This window comes from Bombus impatiens, unplaced genomic scaffold (assembly GCF_000188095.3).
Source record: "Bombus impatiens unplaced genomic scaffold, BIMP_2.2 scf_0320, whole genome shotgun sequence".
Lineage (NCBI taxonomy): Eukaryota > Metazoa > Arthropoda > Insecta > Hymenoptera > Apidae > Bombus > Bombus impatiens.
This window is the reverse complement of record NT_176739.1, coordinates 301,157-323,763: the sequence shown is the minus strand read 5'-3', so window position 1 is coordinate 323,763 and position 22,607 is coordinate 301,157. Positions and strand designations below refer to the sequence as shown.

The window sequence follows — 22,607 nt, the reverse complement described above, 5'->3', positions numbered from 1 at the left end:
GAAATATTACATTTACATATTTTAAATATTCCAAGTTGTTGAATTTTCTTCCAAACATAACCTAACCTATATGTTATTCATTTTGTTAAATTAATCACCGACTCTTAAGGCTAACTGATCTTCATGAAGGTACCGCATTTTTAATTAATTGGAAATTGCTTTTCAAGAATCTCGTGGATATTAATTTCAGCAGGAATACTTCTGATCCGTTATTCGTGTTATGTTTTCGCCCGATATAGTAGGAAAGTTACTGTTTTATCGACACGAATGGTTCCCATCGAGAGGTCAATGAAAAACGTCGTCTGAAAATTCGGGAACGCTATTAATGGAAAAATATTGGTCAATCGATGCCAAAAGGATTGATGTACGTCGACTCGACGTCTAGTCTGTCGGTACTTTGGCACTCTTCACCGGCGCAGACGCTTAACGTGACCGTCTGCCAAGTTTCTTGATTGCCGTAAATCATCGGAATCCTGTGTTTAATGTTTAGACATCCGGTCTCTTCGAATACATTGTTCTGGTTATCGTTCGTGTACACCTTCGATTGAAAAAATCTTCTTATCCTTTTTCTTTTCATTTTTCTTTTATATACAACATTTTAAAGTTTCATTAACGCTGCGGTAAAATACGACTTTACCGATTACTTTAGTCAGATTTGGAACAATTTGTACATAGTTGTACAAGCTACAAAGTATTTATTGCGAATTTCATACAAATTTAATATACCAATCATATTGGTTCAATTTGGGAGAATCTGAAAGAGTAAATAAAAGTTTCGATATACAGGGTGGTCGGTAACTGGTGGTACAAGCGGAAAGGGGGTGATTCTACGCGAAAAAAGAAGTCGAAAATATAGAATAAAAATTTTTCGTTCGAGGCTTTGTTTTCGAGAAAATCGACTTTGAATTTCCGCTCGGTACGCGCGCACTTTATCGCGTCTCGTTATAACGGACCTCACTGTAGATCGTTGTCTCGATGGAAAAATTAAAAAAAAAAAAAATTTTTTTCAACCACTCTGTATATGTGGTACAAAATTATTATACAGTATAAATAGCCACCTTAAACATGTAATAACTGCTATAGATAATTCTACCGGAATATTGAAATTTATTAACACAATATCTCCACGTTAAATATCTTATAGCCTCCATTAAATTGGCACATGCGAAATGTGGGTTCTTCGAAGTTTCGATTTGGCGATTCTGTGTCATCTAAGTTTTGCACTAAGGATGAAATTTGGTATAAATAAGCAATCAAAATATTCACGTGACTTTGTTAGATGAAATTCAATTTGAGAAAAGTAAGAGGAAAATTTCTGGAAACAAATGTAGCATTTGAGGTTAATGATTTTTTCTGTTCCATCTAGATGATCTTTTAACGTATAAATTGTCTTAAAAGGGAATTATAACGGTTCCATTCTAAAAATCGTTGAATTCTGGTAATTTTTCTAAATCCGGAATAATGAAACTAAATAAGCATTGGGAAAGTACATGGAATTATGTGGAAATTGCTTTGATTAAATGTTTCATACGAACCTAACCTAATATGTACATATTACACACGAAAGTTATAATGTGTACATTTCATTTTAAAAAACATTTGATACGATGTGTATATACGTTTTCAGATTGCTTTCCGACATAATTATACTCGTGCCTCATTGCAGTGCTAATGAAATTTCAAAATGTTTCCTACATAGTCTACAACACACATAGTATATTCATAAAAGGTTTCCGAGTTTCTACATTATTCGAATACTTTCGTAATTACATGTGAACTAGTACTATTCGATCAGGAATGTTCGATATTCGGTTAGGTTCGTCGTAGGTTGACTGTGTATCCTAGATGAAAAGTTAATCGAGCTTGCACGTGAGTGACTTGTGAAACGCGCCATAGTGGTCGCTTAAATCGCGCGAAGGCGCTTGACGAACTACTGCCACGCAATAGCTAGGTTCGTACTACTGAAACTTCCATCTTTTCCCCTATGTGTTTCAGACCAGTAGATGTTGCGCTATACTATATATTATATTCTGCTATCTAGATGTGTTACTCATATTTCACGCTGTCCCTAACCTCAATAGGACTGCCACTGGTGTTTTTCTAAATAAATAACGAAAATATATAATTTCACGTGGACGCTATAAATTCCAGCAGAGCGCAAATCCATCCATAAATATTTTGAAAAAATCTTGCTGTCCCTAACCTTAATATGATAGTTACTAGATCGTCCTTTTAAATAAATAAGGAAAATATTTAATTTTAGATCGAATCCACTTATCAGTATTTTAATAAAGTCACTCTTTTTTTTTGTTTATCTTCTTTAAGTTCCTTTATTCGTTATTAATCTTGTTAGTTTTTCGTATGAACATACATAGTACATCTTCGTTGTATTCACATTTTTAACGTTATTAGATAACCGCATCTTTTTGCAAAGAAGTACCTTTTCGAATTTATGATTTCAATTACGAGGTAGAATTACATGAATATAATTTTACGTAATAATTTCAGATAATTTTAATTTATAAAAGTTATTAACCTTCTGTATACTGTATCTAAATTATTAGATATAAAGTGGATATAATTTTATTGAAAACAAGATTGGGAGTCCATTAGGTAAATGTAGGGATCGGTGACATAATTGTTTCAGTGATATAGTGCGACCCAGTTTTACGGGGCACCGTATATATAGCCGACCTTCGTTCCCTCATTTGCTTATTGGCAAGGGTATTTTAAACGCGATGTCAATGAATGATCAATAAGCGAAATGTTAGTGATTATAATCGGCCGACGGGCAGAATTTCTAATATACTCGGAAGAAGCCGTGTAATTACCTGACTCAGATGTTTTCAAGGTTTCCTGAGTTCGTTGAAACGATTATGCCAAGATGGGAGAAGAATTCTATCAATTTCCCTTATCGTTCAATTTTATCTCGTTTCTCGATATAACCTCAAATTCGATTCAGTGAATTTTTTTGTAAAATAACATACAGACAAATCGTAACCTGTAACTAAGTTATACGTACTATATTTTCCACTTAAAAATAAAATTAATCATTTTCTAAAGTATACGTATATCATTATTATATGGAGATCTATACCAACGTTACCAATTTATAAAAGGAATTTGTTAAAATCAAAGCTAGGTAACTAGGGTTTTCTCATAAGTATATACACTTTAAGTATTTATTTTAAACCACGGTGTTCTAGTTTTTCAAATTTTTTAGAATCACTTTTTAAAATCTTTCTAACCTCTTTGACAATGTCCTCTAACGTTCGAATTTCTCAAATTCTGTTTAACCTTTCACATTAGTTTCTCTATAAAATAGCCATTTCTATGTCTAATGTAACATAGCATGTCTAACGTAGCATAGCTTTGAAGTTACATACTGATACGTCAGTTTTCCTTCTATCTAATTTCATCTTTAGCTACATTCGTATCCCATCGTGATTCCAAGGTTATTTTATTATTTTAAGGTCATTTTCTTCATAATAAAATCTCCGGAAATTGTAAATTCATTGATCATGTATATCTAGAGGTTGATATTTGTTGGTTTCAGTTTACATATGTTTCTTTAAAATCATAAAACATTTCTGGTTATAGAAGGCTAACCCCCTATATGAAAATGTACCTACGTAGTCGCAAGGCTTGATTAAAAATCATGGGATTGCATGAGACTCAGATTCGCGGAATAACCGACTAGAACACACAATGTCGTTGAAAAATGGGTCGTGAAAGACAGCGCAAAAATAATTTCAGCTATCGATCCCTATCAACTATGTGCACGCGTTAAGGACACTAGTGCAGCCCGAAGAGGCCTCGAGATGTATTGGAAATTGCACTTTAGAGCTTGTTGTTTCTCTCTCGTTCTCTCCCTCTCGCTCTCTTTCTCTCTATCTATCTATTTATCTATCTATCTTTTCACACGGTGCTGTGAGTAACGTAAACCCGGGGTTTCTCGAGTTCCTTTGTTCCATGGATCACTTAAAGAGAGGATGACGAAAAGTTTACCCTGTTTACCGACGGAGCATCGACTCCATTCAAACAAAAAGCTATCGTTTTAACGTTTTATCGAACACTCCTTAATTGCACCTACTTTAACAGAATTTATTGTATAGTCAATGGATTAATTTTACGTGAAAATGGAATGAAAGATATGGATTATATGTTTTAGAATTACATATATTATCGTGCGTAAGTATGTGGATGCTTGGTGCAATCCAATTGAGAATTGAGAAAAATGTTTTTCTATCGTTAATTTTTTACTTCTTGTCATAAGTGGGATCAAGTGTTCTGCTAAATTGAAGGTGAAACGAAGAATATATCTGTATCAGTCACGTTCCATATTCATCTCTAATAAACAGCTGACACTTCATAAAATCTATATAACTTTTAAAATGTGGTTGGAAACATATTTCAATTATTCTGAGATCTCAATATTGAACGAATACGCTAAGTCACTTATCTAAGTGTTATCGTAGAAATTCATTTTAATTCACCTCCAGTTATTGCTTTTTTATTTATACTAATTAATATCAAATATTTTCATTAATATGTACGCTCTATATATGTTGGTGTCTGAGATGAGATTAGAGACGGAAGTTAGATCGAAGAGCTTTATTTGAGGTATACTTTATATATTACCAATTATTCGAAAATGTGCGAATACTTAAGCACGGTAGTGTAGATGCAAACATTAGATAATTTTAAAGATATAAATTATTGAAGACTTACATACCAGCGATACAAACATAAGGAGGACAAGAACCATCTTGTCTTCTACGTTTCTGTGGCTCCACTATCGCATCCGGATTCGTACATAACCTATTCTATGGAAGTCTAACAAAGCGAAATCAAGGACGCCGCTTATTATTACTAAGGGCTTCGATACCGATCAATACCGCATAATCCAGTAGCGTATAACGTTTATCTGCTCTCGACAGAGAGCACAAGTGGTATTCAACAACTTTTTTGTTCCGACAAGAGCGTATTCCTGTCCTAAAATTTCGCACTTTTACGCCATTTTGGAATTGTCCACTACAATAGAGAGTTGAGTTGTGACGTAGTTAACTTAAGATTCTATATCACAATGACAAATAGAGGTTATGTATTGTATGTACATTTGTTTTATTACAATTTATTAATTTGAAACCTCAGCTATTTTTGAATTTAAAAGTCGAATCGTCGTACTTAAAAGAGAATCAGGTATCTAGATACCAATTTTTATATTTTTTTGAAAAACATTTCAAGCTAAAATATACAACATAGATGAATGCAAAATTTTTATTTAATATCGTTCATTTATTACAAAACATTATGAAAGCACATGAATAAGAATTGGAAGCTTAAATATTAAAATTTCTTAGAATTTTCTATTACGAAAATATAAGTGTCCAAAAATAGGAATCTTAAAGCAATTTTGCAATATTTTTACAAGAATATCGAAAGTTGTTAAAGAAATGATAGAAGTTAGTGTACGGGTGAAGTTAAGTCGTCGCAGTTGTGACCGATTTTTCGATACACAGCTGTGTAGAGACTCGTCGAAAAAAGAAATCCATGTTAATTCAATATTCATTACCAACGGGGTATTTTAGGATACAATATCCGATAGTCCGGAGTAATTGCAGGTCCAAGGCGTGTCAAATTATTTATTGCATTCGTGTAGTGATATGTTAGTGTCATATAGGCCGGCTACAGTCGCGCATGCTTCTACACTCGCTTAGAAAATGAAGTGTAACATCGTGGCGCAGGAAGATTCACGGGACTTCCGTATTGTTTGTTTGTAGATCGATTCCCAAAGAATGTCTCTCAAGTTGAGTTAATTTTGCCGGAGAACTGTGACTAAAAAAATAACTAGGGGAAAAAGAGAAAAGAATTTTTTTCGTTCGTTTAATACACTGGAAATTGCATATCAGTTTCTAGTGAATATTGTAGTAAACTTACAAGATGACAATAAATTATGTCCCACAGGAATATTGTAACTAGAGCAGACGCGATAAATATTACCAGGGAATTTCTAATATTCTCTAGACTCTCGAAAATCCTTTCTTGCAAATGAATTTCTGCTTGCAGGAAATTCTTGCTAAACTTCACCTACTTGATATAATATATGACGTTAACTTCTGGAAACAATTAATTACGATAGGAAATTCTTTTATTGTGTATTTAGATAACGTGTAGGTTATCAGAAATTTTGTTAGATCACGATACCTCGAATAACAGCACCAATTTACGTCACATCGGCTCGATTTCTCGTTGGAGAGCGCTCTTTTCCAAGAAATCCCCTCTTATCGAATCTCTGCAATTCTATATCGATATCAGTATTATCTATCGGTTACTCTTAAAAAAGCGATTGATGTTCCAGTGTATATTTTTAAAGTAACCTTGCCTTTTAAATTACTTTTTTAACTTCAAAGTTGCTGATAATTACTTTAGAAGCATAATGTCGCTATTCTATAGCCTATATTTCATAATGTAAATTATTAATATTTAGGGTTATTTAATTTTATTTTATATTTTACGTTCTTTATGTTAGCAATAAAATTAATTTAAAGATTCCAAAACAAAGTAATTTGGCCCTAAATTATTATGCTCTCTCGTGACCCAATGATATCAATCAAGAGATCAAACATTAAAATAAGCTATGATTTCTTATACAATACCTTTTCATTTGGATTATAACAGTCGTGACCTCTGTCATGGTTCCAACGTATCAGAATAGTCTAGCATATCCCTAGCGTAGTTACGAAGCATAACCGATCCAGGACCTGTCCGTCGAACCGCAGTGACATCTCACGTGATCAAAAGAGAGGTTCCTGGACCGTGGCAGTCCTTCTTTATCCTTAGATCGATGCGTATTTCTGCATGATCTGAAAAAGGACAAAGAAGTGTCACCGGGTGATTGAATAGAGGGCCCGCGTGTCGGACGCTTTTAATTTCCTGTTCATTGACGTCTGATGTGAATTAACCTTATTGGCAGTTTAACGGTTTATTTAGCTTTCTGGTTCTAATCTTAACCGGCGCATTAAATCGTGCATAATGGTGTCACGATTGTTACGTTCGTTGTAACACTTTCGCTGCGCGATGTCCGGTACACTTGACGCCTCTGAGTATTTATACACAGAATATGGCGGACAAGAGAAGGAAAGAGATAGAGAGAAGGTGGATGGGCTATATGGATGGCTTCAATAGGATGTGTTCCATCGAGTACGATATTGAATTAATATTATCCATTAGCGTGGTGACGCAGGAGATTCTTGTTAACCCTGGATTGCTTAACTGGGTTACAACAAACGTGGATACAGGACAATTAACAATTAATTGTCGTCGTCAGACGTGCTTCTACTGTTATTATTCCCATATGCCTCGTATCAAGCATTACCTTCTAATATTTGAACAAAGAGAGAACGTTCATTTTGTTAGGTTACGAAATGATCGATATTGAAATGATTGGGTTGGGAAATGATTCTTTTCCTCAATGAAGGGAAGGTTTCCTTAGTGGTGTGCTGAAAGTCCTGCGGATAATTCCTATTCACTGAAGTATTCTTGTTATTCACAATTCTATCGCAACGGTGTACGCATATTTCACATATGGTCGTTATAAAAGTTTTCATCCTATGAAATGGATATATTTATTAAAATAAAATGTTATAGAATTCCGCTGCAAAGTATACTATGCTAGTCCAATTAGGAGCTGTTTTATTACTTTATGCGTCTAAATAAAAATGCCTTTTTGAAGTGAGTGACTATAGTATATTAATATTAATCTATATGTTATAAAATCCTACTATACAATTAGTATATACTATACTGAATCCACTAAGACCTGTTTCATTATTTATAGGTTAGGAAGTATACTTAAATAAAAATAGCCTTGATATAAAGTGTATATCATTAGAAATCTGTATATGCTATCGTCATTGTGTTATCCTACAACAAATTATTAAATCGAGATATTTTTACAGAGAAATAACAAAATATAAAAAATAATATTCTAATAGAGAATATCGTTAGGAAAATTACGTAGAACGATATTCAGAAGATAATCCCGTAAGAAATGTGTCCATGACTATCTCGTTAGATTTCTTGTCATGAAAACCGAGATGGACTATGGTTGAATTCAGCAAAACTTGAAAGTCCGGCTTTTTGTCGCAGATGATAATACGAGCTCTACGTATCGATCCCAAGATTCGTGACGTAATAACACTGTGTGCGTCACGATTCAGGAATACGAGATATCCTGGCTGGTCGATGTTTCCAGGTTCGTGTTTTTGCACATAACAAGTAGATATTCACTTTATTTGCATTTACAGTGTGTCACTTTGTCCTACAAATGAATCACTATTGGCTGTCGCTACTGGTCAATATTAACTCGTAGAAAGTTCGTTGAAAATTCGAACGATAGTCGATAAACTACAGTTAATTTGCTTGATAATTCTGGACATAGTCATAGGTCAACTATCTAAAAAACTTATTACATGATTATAAACTGTTGTCGAATGTCGCGGAAATTTTTAGGTTAGGAATGGTGGTTCCTCGCAGAATCAAGAAAGCAGATAATCGAAAGTATGTATCGATAATTCTAAACGTGGTTTTAAGTAAACAATCTAAAGAAATTGAATTCATTATATTAAATATAAAGTGTCAACGAATGTAGTGTTCAGAAAATACTTTAGGTTAGGAATTTGCGATTCATTCGAGGTTCAAACGAGCAAATATTTGAACGTATAAGAAAACGAAGATAATCTGAGAATATCAAAAATTCGTAAAATGGCAATGATTAATTTGAGATTCGAAATTTCGAAGTGGATATTTTGGAACGATTAGAAATGTTCCAATTTAAAGAGGGAATATTCGAACAGCTATCGGAATTTTATTTACGCTCGAGTGATGCCAAGGAACGTTTGTTTTCCCAATAATTAAATAACTATGAGGCGTGTATCGGCCCATGAATTGTTAATTTCGCAACAATTTACCGCGAGGAGGATGTTTTCCCGCCCACGATCGTAAGCAGGACCGATTTTGGGTGTGGATGAATGTGGGCGACGATTCAAACGTTAGGGCGACTGGATAAAAATAAACATCGCGCCTAATCTAAAGAAATTTTTGAATATTTTGCATTGCCTTTCAGTATTTCGTCAGAATATTTCCAGTAATATATTTTCGTAAAAAGAATAATAATTTCAACATATGATTACATCATACGTGGCGAGGATAGAAGAAAATCCGACTTATTCGTTTAAATATTATTTAATGATGACGAACAAAAGAAAGCTTAGAATTGATACATTGTGAATTTTAGTAACATTTGTATTGGAAATTTGTCATTACGTTGATCACAATCATCTATTCTGTGATATACGTTATATTTATTCATTACTCTTATTAGATATAAATTCATTTTATAAAATTATGATACTTTTTCTATTTTCTGTTACTTTATAAACTTTCTTTTGTCCGTCATTGTAAAGTAAAACTAAAACTTGGTAGCCACCCTATATAATTTAATTAATACAATGCATTCCATTTCTTCTGATTTAAATACATGCGTCCAAAGATCCGGAAGGAGCGGGACATTCTCCTTAAATGCGTAACGCTATTAGTTACTACCTTGGTGGTAGGATCTTCGTGAGATTTCGTACGAAATCGTGGAACTTCGGTTTCCTCCTATGTTGCGTGTCGAGCCCGCACAGGCATAGGTTAACGCACAGTTCTGTGTCACAGATTCCAGGCTTCCAGTTATCCCTTTTCAACAACTGTTAGATATCCTTGCATCGAACGAAATTGCATCGTACGACGTGTAGATTAGGCGAGCAGCCGAGGAAGGTTAGAGAAGAGGGCGGGATCGTCGGCTGGTCCTGGATATCGTTCATAGAACTACAGCGGAGCGAAGGGATGCGAAGCGATAAACTTTCCTGCCATAGATACCGGACTTCCGATCGTTTCTTTGAAATAGGATCGAGGGAACGTCAGAGCGGAATAATTTGATTAAAATGCCTGAATACACGCGAGCGAACTCGTTCGGTAGTTGTGTTGCACTAACGGACTAACGTGTTTATTGCCGCTCGGGATACCCTCGGACCAGCAAAATAACCAATCCTTGCTTCATTTTTTTAAATAATATGCAAGAACGCATCTTTCAAATTTGAATCCATTCTGTTGAATGTTTCAAAAAATGTTTTCCTACATACTCTATATGTATTTTCTGATAGTAGGAGTATAATTTAAAGATACTAGTTTCAATTTTGAACTTCTGGTTCGTAAGACACTTCGACAGCATCGAGTTTGTAGATAAGCGATGTTAGGTTATAGCGTTATATTAAATTTCTGTTAGAATAGGTTTGGCTTAGATTTCTGAATAGATCTTCTCCTATTTTAGTTTAGTCTTCCTAGATTCATATTTTTTCCTCTATTCGTCCAGTAGTGCCATTGATCTTTACTTCAGATTTGGTTAGATCAAGTTAAGACTAATTTGGTTTAGATTTATCAAACTCCTTTGATTCAAAATTCAATCTTTAGTTTAGATCAGATTAAGGTAGGTTAGGATTATTTTAGATTTACGAAGTTTGCTTAACTCAAATGTATATACGTATATAATACTATTTTTGGATTCTGATCGGTGAATATTTTTAAAAAGAGATAAAAATTATTGGAAAATTACTAACGTCTTAACACGATGTTTAACCAACTTGTAACCCGATATAGAACGGTCGTTTCAAACATTGAATATGCATCTGTCTACGCCTACGCGTAAAAACAATGACGGTAGTGCCTAGCCAAGCCTGTTAGATTCTGCGATAGGAATTCTTTTCGGTTACGCATTCAGTGGCGTGCGACTCACGCTAACACTGTACACGGTGTATATACATTGAAAATCGTAAATGTCGATTGTTCGTTGGTATTCCTTTAAAGCGCATGCCCCTTCTACTGACATATATCCATCTCTCTCTCTTTAGCTCCAGCTCCTTTCAACGTTCTCCAAATATGTTCCTCCCTTATCTCCACAGCGCGAGTCAATATTTGCTGTGCACTTAAATGACGCGTGGTGGGAGTAGCAACCATCTCGTCGACCAACGGATTTTCCATTAATAATGTACATTAATGAGATCGAAACAATTAGTCAGTCGGTCGTTGAATTATGATTAATGAGAAAGCGAGGGAGAAATTTTACGCTTCCTTTCTTTTTCAATTTATGCATTTAATTACTGGAATTACTAACTTAACGATATTAGTTATCACTTTAGTTTAGTCAGTTTAAATAAAGAGTAAATTCCAACCGTCCTTTTCTTTTCAATTTATTTAGTTACTCGAACTACTAGCTGATAAGAATGCTAGTTTAGTTTAATCTATTTAAGTAAAGCAAATTCTCTTTCCTTTCTTTTCCAATATGTTTAGTTATCGATAAGCATACTAGTTACTGATTTATTTTATTTATCTGGTATTTATTTAATCGCTATAGGAAACTCTTATGTACATACTGCACATATGTGTTACATAATACACATCGATATTTTATTATCGCCACAATGAAACATGACTGTAATGATTGTACTGGTAAAGTTTAAAGATTATATTGGTAAGATTATATCGGTGTCGGTGTACTTTCGTGCCACTGTATACACGAATGCTTACATTCGATTGTGTGCAAAATTAAATTAATTTATTAAAATTATACGTAAAAAGAAGAAAGTAATATTGCATAAATAAAAAAAGAATCAGAAGTGAAGAATAAAAGAAAGTATATGAGGTTAGTTTTCATGTTTATTCTCTCGATAAATATTCTGTAAAAAGAAATGTTACCCTACTCATTTTTATCCGAATCTCGCGAGCAATTTCGTCTACTAAATTTTTTTCACAGACGGTTCAACTAGTGCATAACCTATTACTTCACAGCTGTGTATGTGTAAAACATCTACATAAATAAACTCAGTGGAGGAATAGTGAAGGCATAATAGCGGTCGTGCGGAGTCTATATATAATGCTCGGTCACGAGCATGCCTTCGTTCACCGTTTCCACGAAGGCGTCGCGTTTAGCGTGACGAATACTGATTAGTAATGTAACATCACAATGTCGCTGTGTTCATGTTGCATGAAGATCTCTTTCCAATTATGACGCTCGTTACGAAGAATCTGTCGTGTTATTGTTGTTCCGTAGTGAATCACGATCTCTGCACACGTGTATATGTATGTACCGGGGCACTGTGTGCTGCTATGTGTTTCTTATTTTCTCCGTGTGGCGCCAGTATCGAATCAAATCACCGAAGGTTCGTAAATTTTGGTATGTCTCGCGTAGGATTGTCTGTATCGTTTTACCGAAGGCAGATCCCGATTTAGTGGGAGGGACCGAGTTGAAATTGCCGTCATTTAACGGTGGATTCCGTGAATTGTCATTTTACTGCTGTCGTATAGCAAGGGGTCTGGTTTTTCAATCCTTTTTTCTCTTGTCAATCGGGGTTAGGTTACTGGTCAGTAACAGACTTATAACTGATCACTAGATTTTCATACAAATCCGTTATTATAAATTTTATTTATAAATTTTATATTATTTTATACTACATTTATATTATATCGCGGATTTTTTTTTATTTACGTAATATTATTTCTCCGGGATACATAGTGGTTTACATGTACATTGCTCTTCTATATATACAGGGTGGTTGGTAACTGGTGGTATACGACTTTACTGATTACTTTAGTCAGATTTGCAAACAATTTGGAAGTGTATATAGTTATACAAGCTACAAAGTATTTATTGCGAATTTCATACAAATTTAATATACTAATCATATTGGTTAAATTTGGAAGAATCTGAAGGAGTAAATAAAAGTTTCGATATACAGGGTGGTCGGTAACTGGTGGCACAAGCGGAAAGGGGGTGATTCTACGCGAAAAAAGAAGTCGAAAATATAGAATAAAAATTTTTCGTTCGAGGCTTTGTTTTCGAGAAAATCGACTTTGAATTTTCGCTCGGTACGCGTTCACTTTATCGCGTCTCGTTATAACGGATCTCACTGTAGATTTTTAAAAAAATTAAAAAAAAATTTTTTTATTCTATATTTTCGACTTCTTTTTTCGCGTAGAATCACCCCCTTTCCGCTTGTACTACTAGTTACTACCAACCACCCTGTATATATAATTTTTCATATTATGCGCACTCTGTGCAATTTTGCATTCTTTAATGTGCCATAAAAATCCGCCGTCTAATTATTATTATTTTATATTTATATCGAACAGTGTTTAACGATCATTCACATACAACAATTTTAATGAGAGATTTATCGGAGCTTGTGTTTAAAAAATGCTACGATATCTCCCTTATCGAGAACATATCAATTAGATCAATCAGTTCTTACTATTTATTCTGTTGGCGAACGTGATTCGAGACAACAGGAAAGAGAGTAGTATATTCTCTTTATCGCGCGATGCCAAATTTGAAAATGTGTACACGAGATAAAAAAAGAAAGAGATTTTTTACATAGCCGAGCGTTTATTGTAAATGAAGTTCCGCGACGTAGACATTTTTGTGGAAATCTGTACTATAATAAAAAGATTTGTACGTCTCCTTTTATCTAACGTTTTATTACTTTATTTCCATCTACATTGACGTAATTCTGAACACTATCTCGGACGTTGCTCTCCCTTTGTGATACCCAGTTCAAGCGCTACGTTGCTCAAAATAATTGGGTCATCACCTGATCGTGCCATTTTAGCAACAGAAAGCCCAACATTCCGTATAAGATATATCACTATACTGTCATAGTTACATTACCCTATATAACTCACGGTAATATATCATGTTGAACGTTCAATTTTTTACATACAATCAGTCCACTGACGTGATATTCAAATCCTACGTTATATCTTCTTAGCTCTATTGTAAAATAACGGAACGCAATTCTAACCTAAAAGTGAAGGTCGTATATTTGATATTCCTTTCGTTTTCTTATATAACTACTTATAAGGTTGCTTATATTATCTACTACTAATATACTACTAATAACTGGTAATGATGATAAGAATTGCAAGAAGTCGATTCTTCGTACAATCTAACCTTGTCGTAAAATAGGAAACCTCGTTAAAAATGAAGTTCGCTTATCTGATATTCTCAGTATACTCGACAAATCTTCAAAACTCGGCTCTTTCGGAAACGTGTTGTCATGTGAAAAGTTTCATTCTACGTTATCGACCTTTTTTTTCGCGTAAGATCGCCTCTTTGTCGACCGTATTACGGTTACTGGAACAACCTGCGTTTACCAAAAAATATGTCGGTCATTTATTCCGTATCGCAATGGGAGTCACGTGACAGAGGTCGGTCCGAGGAGATCAGATCAATAAATTCATTCAAGTCACGCGGTGTGACTAACTTTTTCTCCATATAACGCGCCGACAACAGCACTGCGACGATTTTCCACGAAAGTACGAAATTCGAGCTAAATTCTCTTATGTCAGACGCTCTGTACATGTTTAATCGGTCTCACACCCCTCGTCTCTTTCACCTCGTATGTCTACGTTCACATAAAATGGCAGACAAAGATATTCATACGATTGGAATATGGGAATAAAAAGAAAAATATTTTCTCTGTTATTAAATATACTTAAATGTGTGTAATTATATATTGTACAGAAACAGTTGCAGTAATAAATGTATACGAACAAAGATGAATTCGCAAATACAATAAAATATTCTCAAAGATTTGAAAAATATGGAACTTCGGATTTCGCTAAAAACTTGTTACTTTAATAATGCGAATATTAATTACTAGTAGAGGAAGTAGTCTAAATATGATGTAGCATTTCTACTTCAGGATTTATTGCCAAATCCGTTCAAGATTTTTAAGATGGCAGTATATATGTCTAAAACGTGTTTGCTTTATGATATAAAGTTAAAAAAAACTGAAAGAAGGTAATGTCTCTTTCAAATCATATATTCAAAATAAAAGTAAAAGTATTCGTGTTTAGAAATTCAACTAGCTCATATTTAAACTCTAGTCTGTATTTGGATCATCTCTTGTACTATATAAATACTTCTATCTCAATAATCAAATAAATTAATTAACAGTTTATTCCTGTACATTTATTACTGTAATTATCCGAATGTAATGAAACAGACATATATTCGATTATGTTTAATAATATAAGAAATATTTTTTTATTTTTACATTCCAACTGTATTGTTTAATACTTTTGTCTCTCACTGTATAGCCTGTGTGTGTGTGTGTGTGTTCCTGTTGCTTTCGCCTGCCGCCGCCGCGCCGCCCCTCGTCGACTCGATTGACGTCATTATACGACGGCGTGAAGCACATTAGCGTCATGAAACGTTTACACGATACTTTACTTCGACACGTTATCAATCCTGCCGGTTTACATCGGTCTAGGCCCCAATATCTTAAAATCTGTCAGGCTAATTATCGGCGGCTGGCTGCGAGAAGGTCGTCATCACCTCTCTACTTTTAGTTACTGCCACCACTACTTCTCTTTCTCCCCACCACACCACTGTGTGGTGCTAGTGTCGCCATTGAGTGGCGCGCACAACCAACTGGCCGTCTGTAAATTTTTTTCTTTCATAGTCGCGTTTCGCGAATTCGTTCACCCGGCGGAATTATAGACGCGAACCGTGCTTCTCGCGGAAGACAATCCTCTATAGAAGTTGCTCGTTGACCCTCGTGTGTCTCGTCCTACCGGCCTTGAGTTTATAAATATTCGGTCCAGTGTGAACGTGTGCGTATGTCTGTGCAGTTCGTTGTCAGTGTCGAAGATATGCGCTCGGCTTTCTTCGTAAGTACGCTTTCTGATATAATAGCCGGAATTCCAAAAGTTTAATGAAATACTCGTAGAATACTTGTAGAGCTTTTATAAATATATATTTCTTGTGTTATAGGGAATAAATTTGAAATAAATCTAAAAATGTACATAAGTGCTACAAGACATATAACGATACAAGCGGAAGTATTTAAACAGTTTAATCCATGGTATTAACGAGTCTCCAATATTCAGCATTCTTAATAGACTGCGAATTTTTATGCATTTATGGGATAGTTATAAATGCAAAAATGCACATAGTACGTATAATATGCGAATATACATAAACGTCCTACACCTGTTACAATATTCAGTAGGTAAAACAAATTTCTGCTAAGATTCTGTTCATCTGTTTGTCTTTATAAAAATATGAATTTGCATAAATATGTGCAATTTACTTATTATAGAATATATTTAAACGTTAATTGGAGTCGCTGCGTCAGCAATTATTCCGAGTTATTTAGAATAAAATTATTTTATTTTAGAGAATTTTATATCAATTTATATTTCGTATTTTACGTGACAGAGACATTATTTTATTCTGTAAAATATACGATACAAATTAATGTATTGTAAATTGTTAGCAATTAAATATGATTCAACGATATCAGTCGAGAGCTAAAATTGTTCGTGCTATATGCTAATTTCTTACTAAATATATGTTTGCAATAAATGTCTTGTGACTTCTATGTATATGCATCGTCAGATTGATTTCAAATTCGACCACCACAATCGTGACATATATGTGTATGACCAACATATTCAAAATGTTTTATATAACGCACAATTTATTTATACAACGCGTCTTTAAGATACAGCAATGATGAATTTAAGATTAATGCCCTATATATTAATGAAAATCCGAAAAGATAGGACCAACAGGATTTCGTTAATAATCGAATCGGTGCAACCATCGAAAATCGATTGTACCGATGTCGATAATATTTAATAACCTCGTCGCTGCATTGGTTCGGTTAAAATTCTGTAAAATAATAGAAAGTTGAGAGATGGTGGAGAATTCTGCAAGGTTTAATGAAACGTAGACTGATGTCTTTCTCTGGTTTTTTTATATTCTACATGGCTCATCAGTCAGAAAAGCGCGAGTAATGAGATATGAAACAGTGAATGGTTTGTATGGCACTCGACAGCGCGCGCTCCATACGGGTAATTGCATACGAATGCACAAATGCATGCAAATCTTTCTGCGCTGTAAATCTCGCCTGTTCCGCGGGTTAATTGTCACTCTTCGCACCGGCTAAGGTCATCCCACTCTATTTCTACGCTATAGAGCTTGAATCTGACCATTAGATTCATTTTTTATCTAAATCTATTTAATGAATACATGGTGACAATTATGGTCGATTCTCATTAATGGACTGCGGATATTTATGCGAATTCATACTTTTATGAATACAATTTTCGAAAAATGGAACTGAAGTAGAAAATTATTTCATGTACTAAACGTTGTGGAAAGTACTTTAGGTGTTTTATACAGTATACAGGGTGGTCAGGATAAAGTGCTACAATCCGTTTCCTTAGAAACTAATGGAGATATCAACTTCGTTTTTACTGTAATTAAATAGTGTACTCTTTTAGTGTCCAATTTATTTTTTGTGACCAATTTATTTTTTGCGACGAATCGTAGACTGAAAAAAGGGGCCACTAGAGATTTTTTTTAAATGGAAGGTTGCATTAATTTTTTTGTGATTCAGATAACTCTTATTGAGTTACATCTAAATTACTATGCTAATGAAATTTTAAGATAGTTCATGGTATAAAAACAGAAAACAATATTTCGGAATAATACACGTAACGTGAGTCGTTAATAAAAGTGAAATTACAGTACTAGAATTTTTCTTCCAGAAGATAATATGGACGATAATGTTATTTAGGTTAGCTCCAGTTTAGGTTATGTTTGCATCGGTAGATACATATCGATTCGATAACGGTATCGATACGTATCGGCGCGTTAGATTTTGACCGATTTGCGTTATCTGTTATTAACGTACTTTTACAACCGAGATTTTGCAATCACGAGTATCAAAATATCATCCTTGTCGCAAGTGATTTAATAGATTTACATTTTTCCCTCTAGCGGAACGTTATCTCTGAAATCATGACGTAAATCGAGTAATGAGCTCTTATGGTAAATTACGTGAGAAGATTAGATGAGAAATGAGAATAGAGAGAAAGATTGTATCTCTTTCTCCTCTTTCCTCGTACATTTCTTGTCGTTGACTTAAACTCACATCAAACTATCTATGTCGTTTCGTTTGACCTCAGCGAGTCAGTGTATCTAGTAAATTTGCTCGGATTCTTCGTTTCTTTTTTTTAATAAAAAAAAAACTAGAAATATTAATTTATTCTATTTTAGCTTTATTTCACTTTCAGTTTCAGTTACATAGTCTAAATTATTACGTTTCGCTAAATTATTACGTTCCCTAAAAAAGTAAGTAATTTTGCGTATTATGTGCATTTTATACAGTTTCGCAGCTTTAAATTTCCCATAAATGCATAGAAATCTGCAGTACGAATGGTTATTGGGATTCCAGAGCTAATATCGAGTTTCCTATCTGTGTATAGTATTAGTGTGCTGTGAATCTATGGACTTGGTTAGATGATAAGTGTATGTAATACAGTTAATATATATATATATATATATATATATATATATATATATATATATATATATATATATATATATATATATATATATATATATATATATATATATATATATATATATATATATATATATATATATATATATATATATATATATATATATATATATATATATATATATATATATATATATATATATATATATATATATATATATATATATATATATATATATATATATATATATATATATATATATATATATATATATATATATATATATATATATATATATATATATATATATATATATATATATATATATATATATATATATATATATATATATATATATATATATATATATATATATATATATATATATATATATATATATATATATATATATATATATATATATATATATATATATATATATATATATATATATATATATATATATATATATATATATATATATATATATATATATATATATATATATATATATATATATATATACTGCAGGATATAGGACGTTATAAGTGTATGTAGGACGTATGTGTTACAGTGCATGTAACACACTTATCCTCTATCCAAGTCCATAGGTACAAAACGACAGAAATAGTACACACAGATAGGAAACTCAATACATATTAGCAAAAATATAATTGGCAACCGACACGTGCGGTCATGGCTAATCCCTGAAAGATGGAGGTATGGTGAATTCTTTAAGGGAATCCAGAAATAAGACAGAGCGTGTGTGTATGTCGTTCAGGGTGGGCAACAGTACAGTTCAAACACGTGAAAACACTAAATATACACTGATCGTCCGTGCGGTAAGTCCGCGTCGAAATAGAGCAATTTTATCCGATTCAGTGAAAACTGATCCCGTGAGGCATTATAATTAGAGGGCGAGGAGTTATTGTTGGATTTCCCGGGATTATTGATGGATCGATTGCCGTTAACGTTTCATTGATCTTATTAATATTGTTCGTATGAAAAAAGATTCACATTCTCGAAAAAGTGCATCGCATAATACCAGAATCTCTCTCTTTTTCTCAATTATCCTCTGTGTGTGTGTGTGTGTACGCGCACGAGCACGGGTGGCGCGTGTGTGTCATTCGCTGCTGAAAGACGGTGGAGTTTTTCATTCGAAGGTTGGTAACCCCGCGTGAACGCGCCCCTGATACGGATAGAGCGTGAAATTAATTGTAAAACAACGCCTGAAAATAAGGGCAGTTTACCATCTTTACGCTTACTATGGCAGTAGTTAGTCTTCGCATCAAATCAGTTTCTAATTAAGGAAGCCCACCCCCGGTCACAACTCTGCACCCATTGAACCTGTATAACTTACATGAGAGAAAAAGAGCGAGATTACACGATTTCTCTATAGACTTTGCGTCATTAGCACACGGGTACGAGTAAAGAGAGATTTTATCGCCTAGAAAATTGCCAGGCATAATTGCAACTGCAAACGCTATAAATCGAGAAATCGGAAATTTTATATGTTAGGTTTATCGTTGGTTCGTATAATATTATTAAAATGCCATAAACAACGATCAATGTAAGCTAAAATCGTTGAGAAATAAAATTACGATAATCTTTTACTCTGTCAAATGATTCATGCGGTATATTTTAAGGTTATATACGTACGGTGATTCATGTGAATAAAAACCTGTACATCGATATAACTATTAACGTAGGATAAAATCGGTTGAAAAATAAAATGGTAATAATTTTTGAGGTTAAGTTCGTTGATGATTCATGCGATATTTTTTAGGTGTCATACACGTAGGACGATTAATATGAATTGAGATCTGTACATCAATATAACTATTAACGTAGAATAAAATTGTTGAAAAATAAAATGGCGATCATTTTTTAGGTTAAGTTGCGTGGATGATTGGTGCGAAATGATCACAAGACGTCGTGTACGACGATTAGCATGGATGAAAATTTATTGAAAAATAAAATTACGATAAACCGATCTCTCGAACAATAAAAAGAATTTTCGAAAGTTCGATAACAAGAATTTCTCCACGTTTTCTATCTCTCTCGACTGGAGTGCTCGAACGAGTGTAAACAATGGAAGGGAATCCGCGTGAAAGTACGAAAATAGTTGGAATTGGATGGTAAAAAGAATTCCGTTTCCTCTCTCTTTAGTAACTCCCTCTTCTCCTCTTGCTTTGCCGCTCTGTTTGCCCCGTATCGACTCTCGGCTCTTCAGCTCAATCAACAATATCGACACGTACTCTCGAAATATAGAGCACAGAGAAAATATCTCTTTCCTCCACGCGGCCAAGGAAATGGCCTCTGACCGCTTCAAACAATTTCTTTTAGTTAAACGACACTCTTTAAATACGAGTGGTTATTGGGGTAGAAAAAAGAGCGTCGATTACTAAAACACGACAAACCGTGGTGACTTTATTGCGAATGAAAAAATTGAGGCAATTGTTGCTTCCCGTTCGTCGAGTATCGGTATTACGTTATTCGATGACGGCACCTCATTATTTTTATGAAATTTGTTACATACGACTTTTGGGAAAAAGAATAGAGTAAAACGAAATTAACGAGAAATTTATAAATCTATCCTCTTATTAGTCTAAGATTTTTAATTATCTAGCTTAACGTTCTTAAGGCACAGCATAAACATGAAAAATATTGAAATATATTAATAAATAAGATGACGTTATTTTCGCTTTTAAAATTAAAAGTAGAAAAACTAGAATTGGCCGAAAGACAAAGTTATCTGAGAAAGGGACCGACGAATTCATTTATAGAAATAGATATAGGTCCAGTAATAGCATTTTGATCCTTACTATTGGTATAGAAATCCATATATATTATACTTAGCTCTTTTGTAATCCAACTATTTTATTCGCATGTATCTGAAAGACTTAAAAAGTCAAGAGAAAATTATGAGAACAAAGTCATTTGTAGACTGAAAAAGTGTACACAATGCATATAATATGCAAGAATATATAAAATAGTTAAAGTCCAAGAGTATATACTGTTACACTTAGTTGATGAAACAAATTTCTATTTAGATTCCATTTCCTTAATTATACTCGTAAAAGTATGAAGTACTTAAAAATCTATGGTGTATATTATATCTTTGAAGATTCACAGTCGTTTCTCAAGATGTTTCATATTTCATATGAACAAACCAATCTAGTGATTTATAAACTAAATGATCCGAAATCTGTATGAAGAAAATATCGTTAGCAGTACAAAATGTACTCCTTATGATCTTCAGTAGATAAAACAGTTGTCTATCCAGGTTCCATTTTTTAAATTATATTCATAATAATGCGAATTTGCATGAACATTCGCTGTTTAGTGATTTATCGCACAAGCAGTTTCTATAAGATACCCTTGAGGAATGCGATCATTTCGCTTAGATCATCGCGAATTTTCGTTCTCTCACGATGATGTCTGTCATACAGCAGTTGTTAATAGGTATTTAAGGCTGCGGTAACTAGTTGTTTAGCGGGAGTTCGTTTGTAATAGGATGAAAATAAAGTTGTGAGTAAAAATTACGTAAACGTGATGAATGAATCAGGTTGAACTTTCCAAGTAAAAATGTACGGTCAGGAGCGTTCAGTTGATTGCGAGACTCGTTATGTGATGTATCGGCTCTGTTGTGTTGAATTCCGCCTCGTGTGTTCCACGATATCGTAAATTACATATTGCAAAACGCTCGCGACTGTTCGCATCTACGACACAGATTACAACCTACATATCTCGACTTACACGAATTAATTAAGTTATTTACCAAAGCAATTCTCTATGGATCGCTTCGTTTGTTAAGAAGTTTCGGTATTACATAGCCAAACGTCTCGTTGGAACTAAGAGTAACTGATCCGTGAAAGAGTTAACGCGTTTTCTACCGCACTGTGGTCATCGGTCACCAACGTCACTAAATTTTTTAGAATAATTAAAATGAGATAAAGATAAAGTTCATGGATTAAATAATTATCAATAATGTGAATGACTTGGATAACATTACTAGAAAAAGGAGCGCAAATATAATGTAATACTTTGCAAAAATAAAATGTTACGGTGCATTTCAATTTATCGTAGTTGTCATGGAGAATTATAGAAAATTCTATAGATATATAAAAAAATATATCGAAAGATTCATTGAATAAATGTAATATTATAAATTATAACTAGACTGCAGA

The 22,607-nt window shown here is 33.6% G+C and overlaps 1 protein-coding gene across 16 annotated transcripts in view; it reads left to right on the top strand.

The window, feature by feature from the left end:
• The window catches only part of LOC100741341 (plasma membrane calcium-transporting ATPase 3), an 87,080-nt gene that overhangs the window by 16,211 nt on the left and 48,262 nt on the right, over window positions 1-22,607 (top strand). Inside the window, exon 1 of one of the 16 annotated variants that reach the window (XM_033320572.1) lies at window positions 15,555-15,771. The exons of the other annotated variants lie outside the window; for them this stretch is intronic. The gene's annotated coding sequence lies outside the window, so the exon portion shown is untranslated. Of the gene's footprint in view, window positions 1-15,554; window positions 15,772-22,607 lie in introns of those variants that run through there. 16 annotated transcript variants of the gene reach the window in all.